The 22,036-nt window shown below is 46.4% G+C and overlaps 1 long non-coding RNA gene across 1 annotated transcript in view; it reads left to right on the top strand.

Moving 5' to 3' along the window:
* Positions 1 to 22,036, top strand: part of LOC144687509 (uncharacterized) — a 246,013-nt gene that overhangs the window by 101,358 nt on the left and 122,619 nt on the right. The window lies entirely within an intron of this gene.

Below are 22,036 nucleotides of genomic sequence, written 5' to 3'. Positions count from 1 at the left end.
GAAGATGAGGTGGGGTAGCGCTGTTAATAAGGGATGAGATCAGTACATTGGTGAGACAGGATCTTAGGACGGAAGAACAAGATGTGGAATCTGGGTGGAGCTAAGAAACAGCAAGGGGCAACAAACATTGGAAGAGTTGTTTATAGGCCACCTAAAGACTCTTAAGTGTCTTTTTTAGCTGTGTCATTCCATCGGCACTCAACATGGTGGTGCTGCACTTTTACTTTGAGACCAGCTTAGACCCTCCCCCTGTCACCGTGGAAATCCCTCTGATATACCTGGAACCCCACAATGTGCAGGTAGACCTCCCTCTGGTCACTCTCCTGCCTCCCCCAGTCACCCTGGAGTCCATTGTAATCATTGTGGACATCTCTGCCCCTCCCCTGAACCCATCACTGTAGATGCCCCCATGTGGACCTCATCCCATCCCAACTTTGAGGCTATCTCTCCCACCACGCACTGAGACCACCAGAGTTTCGTGTACACCCCCCATTCCCCCCACTGTATTACGTGTTCCCCATGTACAGGAACAGATGCCTCTCTTCACCATGACAATACTACCTGCAGCCCTGTACTGAGCCACGCAGCCCCAGGACCCCCATGTGTGAGGCACTGACTACATCCTGTACACCACATTGTGCACCAGCCCCCTAGAGCAGACAGGCCTTCCCCTTTCCTGGTCCAGGACCACGATGTATGGACCATGCATAGCCCTGTAGCATGGCCTGCAGAGCCTCAGGAATGGCTTGGATTTCCTACCCCAACAATCTGCTTTCTAGAGCCACGACTAATGACTGACTGCCACTTACCTTCCTGATTCCTTCAACCCACCCCCTTCCCCAGTCATGAGTCTGTGTTAACCCCCTCCCTCTTGTATAAAACTAATCCCACCCAGCCACCTCATGAGTCTGCACCACCCCTTCTATATCGGGCTCCAGCTCCCTCGGTCCCAGTCATTCCTCTGTCTCGCTGGGTACAGTGAAACCCTGCCTGTGCCCCGCAACAGTCTCTCTGGGTACAGTGCAACCCTGCCTGTGCCCTGCAACAATTTTGCTGGGTACAGTGCAACCCTGCCTGTACCCTGCAACAGTCTCCCTGGGTACAGTACAGTCCTGCCTGTGCCCCGCAACAGTCTCTCTGGGCACAGTGCAACCCTGTCTATGCCCTGCAACAGTCTCGCTGGGTACAGTACAACCCTGCCTGTGCCCCGCAAGCCTCTCTGGGCACAGTGCAACCCTGCCTATGCCCTGCAACAATTTCGCTGGGTACAGTGCAGTCCTGCCTGTGCCCCACAACAGTCTCTCTGGGCACAGTGCAATCCTGCCTATGCCCTGCAACAGTCTCCCTGGGTACAGTGCAGCCCTGCCTGTGCCCTGCAACAATTTTGCTGGGTACAGTGCAACCCTGCCTGTGCCCCGCAACAGTCTCTCTGGGTACAGTACAACCCTGCCTGTGCCCCGCAAGTCTCTCTGGGCACAGTGCAACCCTGTCTATGCCCTGCAACAGTCTCGCTGGGTACAGTGCAACCCTGCCTGTGCCCCGCAAGTCTCTCTGGGCACAGTGCAACCCTGCCTATGCCCTGCAACAATTTCGCTGGGTACAGTGCAGTCCTGCCTGTGCCCCACAACAGTCTCTCTGGGCACAGTACAATCCTGCCTATGCCCTGCAACAGTCTCCCTGGGTACAGTGCAGCCCTGCCTGTGCCCTGCAACAATTTTGCTGGGTACTGTGCAACCCTGCCTGTGCCCCGCAACAGTCTCTCTGGGTACAGTACAGTCCTGCCTGTGCCCCGCAACAGTCTCTCTGGGTACAGTGCAACCCTGCCTGTGCCCCGCAAGTCTCTCTGGGCACAGTGCAACCCTGCCTATGCCCTGCAACAGTCTCCCTGGGTACTGTGCAGCCCTGCCTGTGCCCTGCAACAGTCTCTCTGGGCACAGTGCAGTCCTGCCTGTGCCCTGCAACAGTCTCTCTGGGTACAGTACAACCCTGCCTATGCCCTGCAACAGTCTCGCTGGGTACAGTGCAACCCTGCCTGTGCCCCGCAACAGTCTCCCTGGGTACAGTGCAACCCTGCCTGTGCTCTGCAACAGTCTCGCTGGGTACAGTGCAGCCCTGCCTGTGCCCCACAACAGTCTCGCTGGGTACAGTGCAACCCTGCCTGTGCCCTGCAACAGTCTCGCTGGGTACAGTGCAACCCTGCCTGTGCCCTGCAGTAGTCTCGCTGGGTACAGTGCAACCCTGCCTGTGCCCCGCAACAGTCTCTCTGGGTACAGTACAACCCTGCCCTGCAACAGTCTCTCCTGAGGGGCAAATTCTAACTGACGTTCTGACTTTTGGCCACGCCCAATTTTGCTTTCTCCGCACTGCGATTCCTGTGGCTGTTGGGAGCGGAGAATTCCGCCCACCTTTTCTAAAAGTAATGAATTAATCTAGCTATTTGCAGACAGATCCTTACAATAGATACTCACCGACCAATCAACTTATGACTTTGCTCTTACGTCACTGTTTTTTTTACTCTTCCTTCAGATTTAGCCAAGCGAAGGGAGGAGATCTGGAGGTTTGCAGGCCCGCAGGCGACATCACGGCGAGGGGCACGGGGTGGCAGGCTCAACAGAAGACAACAAGGCCACAACCGCAGCCCTCCACGAAGATCGACCACCCACAACTGCGCCCTCCACCCAACTGAAGAACCTTTGCAGATTCCACAGACCAGGACCACGTGGGGACGGCAGGCCCCAGAGGACACAAAGAGCGTACCCCAAAACTGCAACTAGCTTACCTGGCTGGATTTCGAACTGTCAAGGAACCCTGGTTGGTGAGCATGATCCCTGACCTCTCCTAGTTCAATTTTAGTTAGGTTTTGGGGGTGGGACAAGTGTAAGGGGATTAGTAGTGTGATTTTCCCTCATTATGCCGTGTGTTTCCCATTCTTAACTAAGTGTGCTTTGTAAATCTGTATAATATCAGTGTAATCCTAATGTTATAAGTTCAACTGTGACTTCAATATACTCAGTTTTTTTTTTCTTGCACCAAAACCACTTTGTCACAACCCCTAAATAAGTCCAAGGTCTAGAACCCAGGGAGTGGGAGCGATTCGAACCGCTCAGAAGTCAGAGGTGGAGCTGACACACACACCACCACCCCTTACACTGCCTGTCTGACTCCCAGGTAAATGTCAGCCCTGATTGACCCTCCTGCCCTGGACTGGTTCCACACAGGTCCACCACCTCTCTAACTCCCAGGTAAGTTTCCACTTTCGTCCATACAAGCTGCAGGAACCTCAAACCTGTGACATCAGCCTAGATTTTGCTCAGAATGAGGTTGGTCCACTCTGGAGCCACAGACTGGACTAGGCTGACTGCCTCTCTCGGGATCCTCCTCTTGCGCACTCCTCTAGTTTCAAATATGAACATCTCCTAAAGCAGGCGGCAATAATAAAATTCATGAAGATTGTCTTTGACTTTCTTCAATGAATCAGGGAAGAACACAATCCAAGACAAAAAGGCACAGAAAAATCTTTCTAAATTTGTGAGATGGTGCTTGGGAAGAAAGGCAACTCTTTTCATTGAGGTTCTGTGTATAAGGCTAAAGGTACAACATTACTATTACAACTACTGGATTGGACTACTTTGTAATCAAGTTAAGGCAAAGGTTGTAGACTTAGCTTCAAACTTAATACATTGCCCAGCAAAGCCTCGATTTTAAAATTCCCATTTGAGTTTTCAAATCCCTCAATACCCTCACTCCTCCTGATCGCTGTAACTTCCTTCAGCTCTACATTCCTTTGAGAACTTTGCCCTCCTCCAAGTCTGGCCTTCTGACCATCCCCAATTATATTCACTCTGCCATTGGTGGCTGTGCCTTCAGATGCCTGGGCCCTAAAATCAGATGTCTATAGTTTTAGCCTTGGTAAAAATAGCAAAATTAGTTTAGTATGGGCAAGGGGAGATATTTAACTGTGGAGAATGTTGCACAAAAATATGCAACATATAATGATATCAGGAACAAAGGCTACTGGGACTGAAAGCAGATGCCAAGGCCACATAGACAAGCAGCGGGACCCCAAGTTGGATATTACCAGTGATGGTCAATTAAGAGGCTGCCATGGGGACCACTGTCCAATTGAGGATGATCACAGGTTCTGGTCCAAACACAGGGCCAGCGGCTCGGCAGCGTCACTGATCGGTGTGACCATTGCTGAGGCTGCAGGGAGAGGAAGAGGGTGCCAGCACATTGAGGCATCCTTGAAGGTCCTGGTGGTCAAAGGGGTGAACCCTCCATCGGCATCTTCGGATCCACAGGGTGGCAGCCATTGCTGCTGGTAGGTCCATCCGTAGGTCATGGAGCAGCCATAAGAAAGCTTCCTCCCTGGGAAACCGCTGGGAAGCTCCCAACATATAGCCGGTGGTCTCCCCACATGGCAGGGGCCTGTATCAGGACTGGTAAAACACAGGTGGACATGGGAAGTGGTCGCTCATTGACCAATTATTGGTTTAGCTGGCTGCCCACGCCTGGTCAGTGGGCAGTCATGCTGCTGCCATTCCCACTGTGGAGAATATCCCATGGTGGCCGGTAGACATTGATCTCCTTACCTGACACCTTCTGCTGCTGTTTTTTAAGGCTTCCTGCCTCCCAGCATGTCTCCAGAGGGAGATGGAAGATATACTGTTCTCTTAATGAGCTTTAACTGGCTTCCAGGCAGCTATTGAGAGGAAGAAAATGCAACCTCTCAGCAAATGACAGAGGTATTGGTTAAGAATTGGTTTTCCTGTCAGGTTTTGTTGGAACAACATATTGCCAGGTCGATGTGTGAGGGACTATTTCCCTGCTCCCTGTTCAAAGTGTGTAATTTATACTGAAGATCAACATTTTGTGGACCTGGGAAACAAATACATTAAACAGAAGATGTCAGGTGGAAGTCCAACATTTTCTTAGCAGAAATGATTCCAGAAGAAGAGAGATTACCCATCCGGTGGAGAGATTACCCATCCAGTGGAGATATTATCCATCCGGTAGAGAGTTTACCCATCTGATTGAGAGATTACCCATCCAGTGGAGAGATTCCCATCTGGTAGAGAGATTAACCATCCAGTGGAGAGATTAACCATCTGGTAGAGAGATTATCCATCCGGTAGAAAGATTAACCATCCAGTAGAGAGATTACCCATCCAGTGGAGAGATTAACCATCTGGTAGAGAGATTATCCATCCGGTAGAAAGATTAACCATCCAGTAGAGAGATTACCCATCCAGTGGGGAGATTATCCATCCAGTAGAGAGATTACCCATCCAGTGGAGAGATTATCCAGTCAGTAGAGAGATTATCCATCCAGTAGAGAGATTACCCATCCAGTGGGGAGATTATCCATCCAGTAGAGAGTTTACCCATCTGACTGAGAGATTACCCACCCAGTGGAGAGATTCCCATTCGGTAGAGAGATTATCCATCCGGTAGAGAGATTACCCATCTGGTAGAGAGATTATCCATCTGGTAGAGAGATTATCCATCCAGTAGAGAGATTACCCAACCAGTGGAGAGATTATCCAGTCAGTAGAGAGATTATCCATCCAGTGGAGAGATTATCCAGTCAGTAGAGAGATTACCCAACCAGTGGAGAGATTATCCAGTCAGTAGAGAGATTACCCATCCAGTGGAGAGATTATCCATCCAGTGGAGAGATTATCCATCCAGTGGAGAGATTATCCATCCAGTGGAGAGATTATCCAGTCAGTAGAGAGATTACCCAACCAGTGGAGAGATTATCCAGTCAGTAGAGAGATTATCCATCCAGTGGAGAGACTATCCAGTCAGTAGAGAGATTATCCATCCAGTGGAGAGATTATCCAGACAGTAGAGAGATTATCTGTCCAGTAGAGAGACTATCCAGTCAGTAGAGAGATTATCCATCCAGTGGAGAGATTATCCAGTCAGTAGAGAGATTACCCAACCAGTGGAGAGATTATCCAGTCAGTAGAGAGATTACCCAACCAGTGGAGAGATTATCCAGTCAGTAGAGAGATTATCCATCCAGTGGAGAGATTATCCATCCAGTGGAGAGATTATCCATCCAGTGGAGAGATTATCCAGTCAGTAGAGAGATTACCCAACCAGTGGAGAGATTATCCAGTCAGTAGAGAGATTATCCATCCAGTGGAGAGATTATCCAGACAGTAGAGAGATTATCTGTCCAGTAGAGAGACTATCCAGTCAGTAGAGAGATTATCCATCCAGTGGAGAGATTATCCATCCAGTGGAGAGATTATCCAGTCAGTGGAGAGATTATCCAGTCAGTAGAGAGATTATCCATCCAGTGGAGAGATTATCCAGACAGTAGAGAGATTATCCATCCAGTGGGGAGATTATCCAGTCAGTAGAGAGATTATCCATCCAGTGGAGATATTATCCAGTCAGTAGAGAGATTATCCATCCAGTGGAGAGATTATCCAGACAGTAGAGAGATTATCTGTCCAGTAGAGAGACTATCCAGTCAGTAGAGAGATTATCCATCCAGTGGAGAGATTATCCATCCAGTGGAGAGATTACCCAACCAGTGGAGAGATTATCCAGTCAGTAGAGAGATTATCCATCCAGTGGAGAGATTATCCAGTCAGTAGAGAGATTATCCATCCAGTGGAGAGATTATCCAGACAGTAGAGAGATTATCCATCCAGTGGAGAGATTATCCAGTCAGTGGAGAGATTATCCATCCAGTGGAGATATTATCCAGTCAGTAGAGAGATTACCCTTCTGGTAGTGGATATTGTACACTTGTGTACAAGTGTTTTGTAGGCTCCAACTAAAAGCTGTCCAGCTTCACATCAGAAGCTTGTAAGTCACCAGTTCCTGTTGGAACTTGCTGGGGCCTCCTAGCCCTTAGGAAACAGGCAGTCCTGAGCCCAGTTTCACCCCCATGATGAAATGGGACTTGACAACCATGAATACAACGGGAGAAAGTTCCAATTCTTAATTGTGTCTAACAATGGAGAGCGAGCCTTTTATACTAATTAAACTTGAAGTAATCTAACTAGGGACTAATGTCAGAAAGCCAAATCACAGACTGCTATTCCACAGTAAAAGCTTACGGTTCAATACAATTGTGAACAACTATTAATCTTTTTATATAAGGAAATGAGACGATTTAAATAGTTTGGAATGGAACTTCATTACAGAAGCAATGCAGCATAATCTCCAAATAGTTGAAATGAACAGAGTTCAACCAATGAACAAGAGATTGAGAGACAGAAACAAGAATTCAATACAACAAGGTTCTCATCTGGCAGCATCGGCGGAGAAGAATAAAGTTGACGTTTCAAGTCCTCATGGCCCTTCAACAGAACTTTATTCTTCTCCGCCGATGCTGCCAGACCTGCTGAGTTTTTCCAGGTAATTCTGTTTTTGTTTTGGATTTCCAGCATCCGCAGTTTTTTGTTTTTATCTAAGGTTCTCATCTGGTTTGGTTCCATGCTCACTGACTAGTGCAGAGACCTTGCAATTTATGAGGGAAAAGTGAATACATATTTGAATCAGAGCAAGACACAGGGCTACAGGGAGAGCACAAGCAAGGAAGGAATAGTTTGGAATTGACACAGGGCTATGGGGAGAGAGTGGGGCAGTGGGATTAGTTTGGGACTGATACAGGGCTATGGGGAGAGAGTGGGGCAATGGGATTAGTTTGGGACTGATACAGGGCTATGGGGAGAGAGTGGGGCAGTGGGATTAGTTTGGGATTGATACAGGGCTATGGGGAGAGAGTGGGACAGTGGGATTAGTTTGGGATTGATACAGGGTTATGGGGAGAGAGTGGGGCAGTGGGATTAGTTTGGGGATTGATGCGGGGCTATGGGGAGAGAGTAGGGCAGTGGGATTAGTTCGGGGATTGATGCGGGGTTATGGGGAGAGAGTAGGGCAGTGGGATTAGTTCGGGGATTGATGCGGGGCTATGGGGAGAGAGTAGGGCAGTGGGATTAGTTCGGGGATTGATGCGGGGCTATGGGGAGAGAGTAAGGCAGTGGGATTAGTTTGGGGATTGATGCGGGGCTATGGGGAGAGAGTGGGGCAGTGGGATTAGTTTGGGAATTGATACAAGGCTATGGGGAGAGAATGGGCCAGCGAGATTAGTTTGGGATGGATACAAGTCTATGGGCAGAGAGTGGGGCAGTGGGATTAGTTTGGGGTTGATACAGGGGTACGGGGCAGTGGGATTAGCTTGATATTGATACAGAGATATGGGGCAGTGGGATTAGTTTAGGATTGATACAGGTCTCTGGAGCAGTGGGATTAGCTTGATATTGATACAGGTCACTGGGGCAGTGGGATTAATTTGGAGTTGATACAGGTCTCTGGGGCAGTAGGATTAATTTGGGGTTGATACCGGTCACTGGGGCAGTAGGATTAATTTGGGGTTGATACCGGTCTCTGGGGCAGTGGGATTAATTTGGGGTTGATACCGGTCTCTGGGGCAGTGGGATTAATTTGGGGTTGATACAGGTCTCTGGGGCAGTAGGATTAATTTGGGGTTGATACAGGTCTCTGGGGCAGTGGGATTAATTTGGGGTTGATACAGGTCTCTGGGGCAGTGGGATTATCTTGATATTGATACAGGTCTCTGGGGCAGTGGGATTAATTTGGGGTTGATACAGGTCTCTGGGGCAGTGGGATTAATTTGGGGTTGATACAGGTCTCTGGGGCAGTGGGATTAATTTGGGGTTGATACAGGTCTCTGGGGCAGTGGGATTAATTTGGGGTTGATACAGGTCTCTGGGGCAGTGGGATTAATTTGGGGTTGATACAGGTCTCTGGGGCAGTGGGATTAGCTAGTGAATGTTTGAGCAAAGAACATCACAGATACAATGAGAGAATTGTCTCCTTCACTGTAAGTATTTATATGTCCATGCTGAATGGTGACTGGAGATTGTTCATTTCAGTGTTATCTAATTTTGTTCCTTTTTTTACTGCAAATATTTTTTGGATTCAATATCTTGGGCCAATCACTTCTGTCAGTTGGTCAGGTGGTAGCGGTGGGGTTGTGGTGAGTCCCATGGTGGTTCAGGGGAGGTCAATACAATAGTTATCCAGAAGCTAGAACTGCTCTTAATTCTTCTAACCTTTTCTGGGTAACTGTTGATTAATCCAGGTGGAAACATCTGAAGTTTGTGATTTAAGTGGCATTTTCAGATGGTTCCTAATGCAGGGCAGTTGTCCATTGGAAGTTTGCACTTCCCAGGGAAATGCCGTGCAATCCTTACCTGGGAACTTCCAGGGGGAGCGAGGGGGCATTGCCTCAGCACATCCCCTCAGATACACTGCCCTGGAGCTCGGAAGTTAAGTCCCAATTGTAATTAACAACTGCTTTTATATAGTGCCTTTAATATAGTAAAACATCCTGATTGATTTACGAGTAGTGATGGAAGGAATGGGGGCTTAACCAATCAAAGGACTATTAAGGGGGTTGAAGAAAGATTTGGTCAAGGTGATGAGTTTTGAAGAGGACCCTCAAGGAGATGAAGTGGCTAAGGAGGGAAAGAGGGAATTCCAGAGCAGCCAAGAGAGTTGCAAACATGGGTCAAAGATGGGTGATGTCATGGAGCTGGAAATTTGTGATGGAGAGGATGTGGGTCAGAAGTTCAGCTCAGGGTCAGATAAGCTTGTTAACTTTTGGTTGAGTCTGAGCCAGGGTGTCAGTGGCTATACAATGGATTCCGAACAGCTGCCCTCAGCCTGCTCAGGACTACAAACATCTTCCTCTTGTAACACTTTTCTTTTCATATCATTACACAACCTTCTTAAAAGCTTCGAGAACCAACCCCTCCTGGGTCTTGTCAGCACACAGGCAAAGATGTGATTCTGAGATGTACCTGCTTTTCTAGGCTTGATCGGAGGGCACGTTGCTGTGGTGAGGTCCAGCAGGAGAGCTGAACTTCCTCACTCCGGGAGCCTGGAGATGAGCTGGGCAAGACCCTCTCCACACTACATGTTGAGTGCTACCCTATTCCCAGCCCCTGAGCTCTGAAACCCTACAGGAGGCACAGCTCAGCTCACTGCTTTCCTGGTGTTGAGAGTTCACTGAGAAACACACCAAGGAAAGTAATTGTGTATCACAAACACCACTTTGGAATAAGATGGGAGAAGAGTAGCACTAGTAACACAAACTAGGTACCTGTGCACACACAGGCCATTAATTATTGTGTCAACTGAGCATGTTGCTTGGAGGGAAGAGCTGGGAAAATGTGTTGAGTGAAAGGACAATGATGTAAGAATAAACAAAAACAGAATTACCTGGAAAAACTCAGCAGGTCTGGCAGCATCGGCGGAGAAGAAATCAGTTAACGTTTCGAGCCTTCGTGGCCCTTCAGCAGAACTGAAGCATAGTTAGGAGAAGGGAGAAATATAAACTGGTTTAAGGTGGGGGGGGGGGAATAAGGCTGGGGATGGACTATTTCGCGTTATAGAAAGCGGGATGGAGTAGTGCAAGGAAAAGAGATGCAATAGCTGCCCTCTCACCTCCTCCCTTCCCACCATCCAAGGCCCAAATACTCCTTCCAGGTGAACCAGTGATTTATGTGTAACTTCTTCTGATTTATTATACTGTATTTGTTGCACATAAGGCAGTATGCTCTACATTGAGGGACTGAATGCAGATTGGGTGATTGCTTTGGGAAACACCTCCATTCCGTTCACAAGTGTGACCTCCCAGCTTCTGGCCACCTGCTCTGCCCCACCCCCATTCTGCCATCCCTCTCCTCAGCCTCGTAGACTGTTTGAGGAACTGCACCTCATCTTTTGATGAGACACTTTACAGCTTCCAAACTCAACATTCAGTTCAGCAAACTCATATTATAACCTCAGCCCCCATATTACCATACAGCAGCTGATGCTAATGACTCTGTTTTTCCTATTTACACCAGCTCGAGGCATGTCTTTTGTTTCTTTCCTTGCCCCATCACCATTCTCTTTGGCGCTGGAAGACTAACTCCTCCGTCATTCAATCTCTCCTGTCTTCCACTCTATCACAGACCTTCCTTTTGTCCTTGTCCCACCCATCCCTTGCTCAAAACCTGTTACAGCTTTAAATTTTCCCAGTTCTGATGAAAGATCGTTGACCTGAAATGTTAACTCTGTTTCTCTCTCCACAGACACTGCCTGACCTGCTGAGGATTTCCAGCATTTTCTTTTTTTGATTTCAGATTTCCAGCATCTGCAGTATTTTGCTTTTGGGTGGGGTTGCTGTTTGACTGGGGGGTGGGGAGGGAAGATTTTGGCCTGTGGCAAAGGAACACTGAGGGGGAAAGACAACCTTAGTGTGGTGCAAAACCATCTATATTAGACTGGCTGCCATTGTAGTCAGGGAGTGGAATATTGGGTAGTGTATAATAACCGGCCAGCTGGCTACTAGCCAAAGCTGAGACAAATTGAGGGTGTTTGTAGCTCAGGAAGGGTGCCCCAAATCCATCAGCATTCTCAGGGAGTGGTCTCTAACTGCTGCTCCTTAGGTACTTCCAAACTAGCCATGCAATATGGTATATACTAAGAGCCATGCACTTCAGGACAGGGTGTGAACAATACTGAATACAGCCACCAATACTCATTGTAAGAAACTTGCAGTATTTAACAAGCACTGAAACTTCAAAACAATTCACTAAGCCACAAGGTAAAGATACAGAATTTTTTTTATTCACAGGATTTGGGTTTTGCTGGCTGGGCCAGCATTTATTGCCCAATTACCCCTTGAGAAGGTTTTGGTGAGCTGCCTTTTTGAACCGCTGCAGTCCATGTGGTGTGGAAGTTAGGGAGGGAGTTCCAGGATTTTGACCCAGCAACAGTGAAGGAACGGCGATATATTTCCAAGTCAGGATGGTGAATGGCTTGGAGGGGAACATCCAGGTGGTGGTGTTCCCATCTATCTGCTGCCCTTGTCCTTCTAGATGGTAGTGGTTGTGGGTTTGGAAGGTGCTGTTGGAGGAGCCTTGGTGAATTCCTGCAGTGCATCTTGTAGATGGTACACACTCTGCTACTGTGCATCGGTGGTGGAGGGAGTGAATGTTTGTGGATGTGATGCCAATCAAGCAGGCTGCTTTGTCCTGGACAGTGTCCGGCTTCTTGAGTGTTGTGGGAGCTGCACTCATCCATTGTAGATGGTGGACTGGCTTTGGGGAGTCAGGAGGTGAGTTATTCGTCACAGGATTACTAGCCTCTGGCCTGCTCTTGTAGCCATAGTATTTATATGGCTAGTCCAGTTCTGTTTCTGGTCAATGGTAACCCCCAGGATGTTGATAGTGGGGCATTCAGTGATGGTAATGCCATTGAACATCAAGGGGTGATGGTTAGATTCTCTCTTGTTGGAGATGGTCATTGCCTGGCACTTGTGTGGCATGAATGTTACTTGCCACTTGTCAGCCCAAGCCTGGATATTGTCCAGGTCTTGCTGCATTTGGACATGGGCTGCTTCAGTATCTGAGGAGTCATGAATGGTGCTGAACATTGTGCAATCATCAGCGAACATCCCCACTTCTGACCTTATGATGGAAGGAAGGTCATTGATGAAGCAGCTGAAGATGGTTGGGCCTAGGACACTACCCTGAGGAACTCATGCAGTGATGCCCTGGAGCTGAGATGACTGACCTCCAACAGTCACAACCAACTTCCTTTGTGCTAGGTATGACTCCAACCAGCGGAGAGTTTTTCCCCTGATTCCCATTGAGTCCAGTTTTGCTAGGACTTCTTGATGCCACACTCAGTCAAATGCTGCCTTGATGTCAAGGGCAGTCACTTTCACCTCACCTAGGGAGTCCAGCTCTTTTGTCCATGTTTGAACCAAGGCTGTCATGAGGTCAGGAGCTGAGTGGCCCTGGCGGAACCCAAACTGGGCATCAGTGAGCAGGTTATTGCTAAGCAAATGCCGCTTGATAGCACTGCTGATGACCCCTTCCATTACTTTACTGATGGTGGAGAGTAGACTGACGGGGCAGTAATTGGCTGGGTTGTGTTTGTCCTGCCTTTTGTGTACAGGATATACCTGGCCAATTTTCCACATAGCCGGGTAGATGCCAGCATTGTAGCTGTACTGGAACAGCTTGGCTAGGGGCGCAGCAAGTTCTGGAGCACAAGTCTTCAGTACTATTGTCGAAATATTGTCAGGGCCCATAGCCTTTGCAGTATCCAGTGCCTTCAGCCGTTTCTCAATATCACGTGGAGTGAATCTATTTGGCTGAAGACTGGCATCTGTGATGCTGGGGACCTCCAGAGGAGGCCAAGATGGATCATCCACTTGGCACTTCTGGGTGAAGATTGTAGCAAATGCTTCAGCCTTAACTTTTGCACTGATGTTCTGGGCTCCCCCATCATTGAGGATGGGGATATTTGTGGAGCCTCCTCCTCCAGTGAGTTGTTTAATTGTCCACCACCATTCATGACTGGATGTGGCAGGACTGCAGAGCTTAGATCTGATCCATTTGTTGTGGGATTGCTTAGCTCTGTCTATCACTTGCTGCTTATGCTGTTTGGCACACAAGTAGTCCTGTGTTGTAGCTTCACCAGGTTGATAACTCATTTTTAGGTATGCCCGGTGCTGCTCCTGACATGCCCTCCTGCACTCTTCATTGAACCAGGGTTGATACCCTGGCTTGATGGTAATGGTAGAGTAGGGGATATGTCGGGCCATGAGGTTACAGATTGTGGTTGAGTACAATTCTGCTGCTGCTGATGGCCCACAGCGCCTCATGGATGACCAGTCTTGAGTTGCTAGATCTGTTTGAAATCTATCCCATTTAGCATGGTGGTAGTGCCACACAACACGATGGAGGGTTCCTTAATGTGAAGGCAGGACTTCGTTTCCACAACGACTGTGCGGCGGTCACTATTACCAATACTGTCATGGACAGATGCATCTGCAGCAGGCAGGTTGGTGAGGATGAGGTCAAATATGTTTTTCCCTCTTGTTGGTTCTCTCACCACCTGCCGCAGACCCAGTCTAGCAGCTATGTCCTTTAGGACTCGGCCAGCTCGGTCAGTAGTGGTGCTACTGAGTCACTCCTGGTAATGGACATTGAAGTCCCCACCCAGAGAACATTCTGTGCCCTTGTCACCCTTAGTGCTTCCTTCAAGTGGTGTTCAACATGGAGGAGCACTGATTCATCAGCCGAGGGAGAGCGGTACGTGGTAATCAGCAGAAGGTTTCCTTGCCCATGTTTGACCTGCAGCCATGAGACTTCATGGGGTCCAGAGTTGATGTTGAGGACTCCCAGGGCAACTCCCTCCCAACTGTATACCACTGTGCCGCCACCTCTGCTGGGTCTGTCCTGCCGGTGGGACAGGACATATCCAGGGATGGTGATGCTGGTGTCCGGGACATTATCTATAAGGTATGATTCCGTGAGGATGACTGTCAGGCTGTTGCTTGACTAGCCTGTGAGACAGCTCTCCCAATTTTGGCACAAGCCCCCAGATGTTGGTATTGAGGACTTTGCAGGACTGGGTTTGCCATTGTCATTGCTGGTGCTGAGGTTGATGGCAGGTGGTCCGTCTGGTTTCATTCCTTTTTATTGACTTTATAGTGGTTTGATGTAACTGAGTGGCTTGCTAGGCCATTTCAGAGGGCTTTTAAGAGTCAACCACATTGCTTTGGGTCTGGAGTCATGTGTAGGCCAGACCAGGTAAGGATGACAGATTTCCTTCCCTCAAGGACATTAGTGAACCAGATGGGTTTTTACAACAATCGACAATGGTTTCATAGTCACCATTAAATTTATAATTCCAGATTTTTATTTAATTCAAATTCTACCATGGTGGGATTTGAACCTGGATCCCCAGAGCATTACCCTTGGTGTCTGGATTACTAGTTCAGCGACAATACCACATGGCCTCCCCGTTTACAATATCAGCTTGTCCTTTGAGAGAGTCGACACAGGGAGCAGTCACAGTTACAGCTGGCCACTGACTCCAACGTGGAACAAGCGCAAATAGTGAAATTCAGCTCACAAACCTGAGTGACATCAGGTTGCAGCATTAGCGTATAGCTTCAGTAAGCACTGCCCTTTGCCCATCGCTGAGCTTTAGGAGCAGCAGAATGAGGTGCAGACCCTGCATTAGACACTGAGTCCACTTACCTCATTTATCTTTCACAGGCCAGTAATTCAGATACGATTAGGGGGCAGGGATCAGGTACACCTACACGCTGTCTAACCAACACACTAAAGCACGAACATGTGCCATTTATATTCTCAGTTGTTTGTGGTGAGACAGTTAGTCTCATAACTCATCATGTCAGTAACAGCCGAGAATGCACTGGTAACTTGTCCGAGCAAATGGAAGCTGCAAGAGTCACAATGAATGATTTGTTCTCTCAGCAGGATATCAGAGCTCTGAGGAACTTCTAGTGATGTGTATGATCTTGGCTCAACACGGAGGCATTCAAGGCAATTAACTTTCTACTGAATTGCTACACAGCCCAGAGAGAAGAATACAAACAAGGTCACAGCATTAGGTTAATGGTGTCTGGGAACAAATTTTCAGATCTCAAATGGAAGAGATTTGCAACAGATAGGGTTGCTGTGTCTCCTGATATTAACAACAATTATCTCTCAAATGGGGTTTTAAAAGTTGATGTGTTATGAAGTATAAACAAAGATAGTTTTGTAGTAACAATGTGAAGAACCAACAGAAAATTAATGTTTAAATCACTGAAAAAGGTCACTGGGCCAACGCTTTAGTACAACAATTTCAAATTAATCCCATTGTCCCACTCTCTCCCCATAGCCCTGTATCAATCCCAAACTAATCCCACTGCCCCGCTCTCTCCCCATAGCCCTGTGTCAATCCCAAACTAATCCCACTGCCTCACTCTCTCCCCATAGCCCTGTATCAATCCCAAATTAATCCCATTGTCCCGCTCTCTCCCTGTAGCTCTGTATCAATCCCAAATTAATCCTATTGTCCCGCTCTCTCCCTGTAGCTCTGTATCAATCCCAAATTAATCCCATTGTCTCGTTCTCTCCCTGTAGCTCTGTATCAATCCCAAATTAATCCCATTGTCCCGTTCTCTCCCCGTAGCCCCGTATCAATCCCAAACTAACCCCACTGCCACACTCTCTCCCTATTATCCCGTATCAATCCCAAACTAATCCCACTGCCCCACTCTCTCCCCATAGCCCTGTATCAATCCCAAACTAACCCCACTGCCTCACTCTCTCCCTATTATCCTGTATCAATCGCAAACTAATCCCACTGTCCCGCTCTCTCCCCATAGCCCTGTATCAATCCCAAACTAATCCTACTGTCCCGCTCTCTCCCCATAGCCCTGTATCAATCCCAAACTAATCCCACTGTCCCACCCTCTCCCCATAGCCCTGTATCAATCCCAAACTAATCCCACTGTCCCACTCTCTCCCCATAGCCCTGTATCAATCCCAAACTAATCTCACTCACCCCACTATTTAAGAAGGGAGGGAGGGAGAAAACAGGGAACCACAGACATGTTAGTCTTACATCAGTAGTAGGGAAAATGGTAGAATCTATTATAAAGGATGTGATAAATGGATACTTGGACAATCATGATCTGATTGGGCATAGTCAGCATAGGTTTGCGAATGGGGAAAACATGTTTGATGATCTTGTTGGAGTTTTTTGAGGATGGTACGAACAAAGTTGATAAAGGAGAGTCAATGGACGTAGTATACTTGGATTTTCAGAAGGCTTTTGATAAAGTCCCCCACAGGAGGTTGATTAGCAAAATAAAAGCACATGGAATAGGAGGTAATGGGAGGCATGGATTAAGGATTGGCTAACAGGCAGAAACAGAGAGTAGGAATAAACGGGTCATTCTCGCATTGGCAGCTGTGACTAGTGGGGTACCACAAGGATCAGTACTTGGGCCCCAGCTGTTCACAACATTTATCAATGATTTGGATGTGGGGACCAAACGTAATGTTTCCAAGTTTGTGGATGACACAAAGCTCGATGGGAATGTGTGTTGTGAGGAAGATGTAAAGTGGGAGGACTTGGACAGACTTAGTGAGTGGGCAAGAACATGGCAGATGGAATATAATGTGGAAAAATGTGAGGTTACCACTTTGGTAGAAGGAACAGATGTGCAGAGTACTTCCTAAATGGTAAGAGATTAGAAAGTGCAGATGTACAAAGGGACCTGGATGTCCTTGTCCATAAGTCACTGAAAGCTAACATGCAGGTGCAGCAGACAATTAGGAAGGCTAATGGAAAGTTAGCCTTTATTGCAAGAGGATTTGAGTACAGGAGTAGTGAAGTCTTGCTTCAAATGTATAGAACCTTCGTTAGACTGCATCTGGAGTACTGAGTGCAGTTTCAGTCCCCTTAAACTTAGGAAGGATATTATTGCTATAGAGGGAGTGCAACAAAGGTTCACCAAACTTGTTTCCGGATGGTGGGACAATCCTGTGAAGAGAGATTGGGGAAACTGGGCCTGTATTCTCTAGAGTTTCGAAGAATGAAACTTACAAAATACTTAAAGGGATAGACAGGGTAGATGCAGGTAAGATGTTTCCCCTGATTGGGGAAGCTAGAACCAGGGGCCACAATTTCAAAATAGGGGGGAAACCACTTAGGACCTAGATTAGGAGAATTTTCTATTTTATTCAGAGGGTTGTGAATTTTTGGAATTCTCTAACCCAGAGGGCTGTGGAAGCTTAGTCATTGAGTATGTTTAAAGCAGTGATTGACAGCTTTCTAAACACCAGTGACAAAGAAATATGGGGATAGTGTAGGTAAAAAGCATTGAAGTGGATGATCAGTCATGATCGTATTGAATAGTGGAGCAGGCTCGATGGGCTGAATGGCCAATTCTGCTCTTATGTTCCTATCCCAGTGTCCCTCCCCACCCCCCCAATTCCCTTTATTCAATCCCCGAGCTAATCCCACTGCCCCACTTTCTCCCCATAGCCCTTTATCAATCCCAAACTAATCCCAATTCCCTACTCTCTCCCCATAGCCCTGTATCAATCGTAACTAATCTGTTACAATTATGAGGTTTGTAAGATTATTATGTTTTGGGATTTTGTTCTTAATTTAAGGTCAAATGAAAGTGGTCATGTGTCACGTTCTGAAGTCTGCCTGACAGCAAACCTGGGAGGTTTGATTGTTAGAGATTAACGGAAAGCTTAGATTGTTTTACTGGGAAGAAGCTGCAAGGTATTTAAGCTTGGAGACAATGGCAGCAGCCTGTGTGTGAAAAATGAATAGACTGTGGGGCTCCAAAGTCCCAGGAAAGTGTTGAGAAAGTTGGGTTGTAAACTGTTGTGCTTTAACTGTTTAGAACATTTAGTTCCAAGATGAAAAAGAGTTGGGCTTCAATGATAGCTAATCAGCATATCTACCTGGACATAAGGCCCATGTGATTCATGTTACCGTGGTGATGGGTTTTGAGATGGTAAAGACACAGAGGAAGCCATTGTAATATCGGGTTGTAGGCTTTCCTAAAATATCATTGAATATCACAGACAGGTTAGTCTGCCAGGGTCCAGGAGAGAAAGCAGCTAGAGGCTGAAAGTCTCTATGGTTCACTGCACTGGAATGTGGGTGGAAGCTGGTGCTCAGATTGAAAAGACCAAATTTGTGAGGAGTTAAAATTAGGCTCAAAGATTTGCCTAGCATGCACTGTAGGGAGGATCTCCAGTAATACGCTCCCCCTGTAGGACAATTCTGGGGTTAGAGGTTATTCGGCTGCATAAAGAAAAGAACAGAAGTAAACCCTCAGGAACTAAGAGTCCTTTTTGAGGGATTCTGGGAGAATTCAATGTCTACTTAAAAGACAGTGTAATGTTTTTGTTTGGTTGTGTTAAAAGTTCCTTTCAATGGTTTTAAGTGTAAACTGCCTACAAAAATAGTATTTAGTCATTAGTGCTTTAAGTCTGTTTGTTACAGTAGACATCTCAAATCACAAAATCTTGTTGTATCATCCATTCAGCTATTAACTGGAAGATCAGTGGAAATCCTACTATCACCACTAGACTTTATAAGTTCCATAAGACCATAAGACATAGGAGCAGAAATTAGCCCATTCAGCCCATCGAGTCTGCTCTGCCATTCAATCATGGCTGATAAGTTTCTCAACCCCATTCTCCCGCCTTCTCCCCGTAACCTTTGATCCCCTTACCAATCAAGAACCTATCTATCTCGGTCTTAAATACACTCAATGGTCTGGCCTCCACAGCCTTCTGTGGCAATGAATTCCATAGATTCACCACTCTCTGGTTAAAGAAGCTTCTCCTCATCTCTATTCTAAAAGGTCTTCCCTTTACTCTGAGGCTGTGCCCTCGGGTCCTAGTCTCTCCTACTAATGGAAACATCTTCCCCACGTCCACTCTATCCAGGCCTTTCAGTATTCTGTAAGTTTCAATCAGATCCCCCCTCATCCTTCTAAACTCCATCAAGTATAGATCCAGAGTCCTCAAACGTTCCTCATATGTTAAGCCTTTCATTCCTGGGATTGATATGTTTTAAACTGTCTCTTTAAATTAAAGGCAAAGTGGAGTTATAGAGAGTGACATGTCACCTCCCACTAGTTCTGCTTGGTGATAAGCCTATGTGACCTCGAAACCATGGGGACAGGGGGCCCAAGGCAAGTCCTGTTGAAACTCAAATGCCAGCTTTCACGCCTGGACACAAAGAAAGGAGCAGCAGCCCTGGGCAGACTTCCAGATTCTCAGGCTTAGTGACTCAGAGGGGGAGAGAGAGAGAGAGAGAGAGAGAGGAAGGGTGAGAAAGAGAGAGAGAGAGAGAGAGAGACGGAGAGAGACAGAGAGAGAGAGTGAGAGAGAGATAGAGAGGAAATCAGTAGCTGCAGTGAACAGCAAAGGTTGTTTCTGTTAGCCAGCAGGCAGGAATCTGGCAGGAGCTCATGCTCTGGTTGAAAAGATGGGACCTGCAGAGACTAAGGACACTGGAAGATTCTCACTGGCGTGGCTGGGAGAAGGAATCACAGGATTGGGCCTTGCTGCTGGAAGTCAGTTGAGGGTTCTCAGAACTGAGGGAGACAACTTTCGATGGACACAGGATGTTATGACTTAGCAAAATGATGTGAAAGAGCCAGTGGAAGCTGAGAATAACATTGGACTGGTCTCTGTAGCGATGGCAAATTCTGTGGAGACTGTAGTGTATGAACATGGCATGGGGTTTTTGGTCATGTCAGGACGTTAAGGGGGGATATCTTTTCTGTAGTTTAGTGTATTAGTTGCTACTAAGTAACGTTTAGTTGATGTTGATTTTCATTTTTTGTTACTATAAAAGTCTTAACACATAAAATCTAGTCACGTGATCATTTGCGTCAGTCACTGAAAATTCAAATCTCTTTATTGGTCTCTATGTGGATTGTAATAAATTGAGAGATTGTGCAGGATACGAATCCTGAGGCTGCAATCAGCACACTGGAATTTGCCCCAGTTTAAACAAGATTTCACAGTTGCTTTTGCTGCATTGAATTAAAAGTTGGCACTTCTATTGCCCAAGCATTTCTAGGGAGAGAGGGCCTATCTGTGAATATTTCGCAACAGTTCAGAAATGTTAATTTGAAGGTGGGGGCAGAGGAATTAGAAACAGATTTAAAAGTAGGGGACAAAAAGGCAGAGATTGTTAAAGTGTTGGTTCAACACCTGAACCTTGAAGAAGAAAAATAGAGTAATCCTGCTAGCCCCAGGTTAGCTATAATTCAGCTGCAAATGAAACAACTGCAAGTGAAGAATGAAAAGAAAATTAAGTTGAGGAAGAAAGGGAAATGCAAAAACACTTAAACTTGAATTTGAAAGAGCAAAATAACAGGAAAACCATGAATTCCAGAGAGAGAAAGAAGTGAGGAACATTGATCTCAACAAAGAAAAATATAGATTACACAAACGGGGATGGTCGGAAAATGTGATGCTGACTCAGATTTAACCCCTGGGTTTGATTTGGCAAGGAATATCCACTTAGTGCCCAAATTCAGTGAAAAAGGGGACAAAATGTCTTTTGTGTCATTTGAAAAAATTGCTACAAACCCGCAATGGCCAAACGAAAGCTGGACAATTTTATTACAAAGCGTGTTTGTGAGGAAGGTGTTAGCAGTGAACTCATCTCTTTCAGGCATGCAGTCTAATAAGTGAAAGCTGCTGTTAGTTCCAGACAGTTAAGGAAGGAACAGAGTCAGGCTTCTGTGGAATTTTCTAAAAAAAATATGAAATTATATTTGACAGGTAGTATAGGTCTTCGAAGATTGGATAAGGTTTTGAAAATCTTAGAGAGGTAACACCAATGGAAGAATTTAAAAATAGTGTCCCACCTCGAAAACCATACATTTCCTAAGATAAGGGCAGCTGCAATGATGGCTGATGAATATAAATTGTCTCAGAAACAAATGAGCAGGGGTAAGCCTTTGATTGCAAAGAAACCTGGAGAGATAAGAAGCCTTACATTGAGCAGAACACTGGCTACAGTGAGAAAGGTAGCAGGAATGAAAAGACAGATACTTCCCTGAGAAGAAAAACAGACAATATGGAGGATAAGTATGATTCAAGGAAACCAACATGTTATTTTGTCATAAGTGATGGCATGTCAGAGCTGACTTTTAGAAATTAAAAAGCAGCAAAACTGTGGCATTTATGGGGTTGCATAGCATGTCTTCAGAGAATGCTACACCAGTGGGTGCGGCTTGTGGCAAACCAAATAGTATTTACTATTGGAAAATATCCAAGCATATAAAATTATAAAGGTTTAGTACTGAAGGGCCCATTTCTGTCCAGTAAAACTGGCAAGCAAATTAATACTCTTAGAGATACAGGGTCAGCTCACTTGCTGATGGTGGTAGGTGACTGGAATCTCTCACTAAAAGGTGTGCTATATAAAAATATATTGATACAGAGTGTTAATGGAGGTTGTTTATCTGCTCCATTGCATAAAGTTAATTTAAAATGTGGTTTAATTTCCAGTATTGTAGTTGTATGCATTATGTCTAAGTTACCTATTAAAGATGTTGATTTTTTTTAATCCACATAAAACGCAGGAGTGCGGCCCGCTATTGACGGGTTGTGCGGACAATCAC

This window comes from Cetorhinus maximus, chromosome 12, assembly GCF_964194155.1.
Source record: "Cetorhinus maximus chromosome 12, sCetMax3.hap1.1, whole genome shotgun sequence".
In the NCBI taxonomy this organism is placed as follows: Eukaryota; Metazoa; Chordata; class Chondrichthyes; order Lamniformes; family Cetorhinidae; genus Cetorhinus; species Cetorhinus maximus.
The sequence above is the reverse complement of the archived record's forward strand: the minus strand, read 5'-3'. Positions and strand labels throughout refer to the sequence as shown.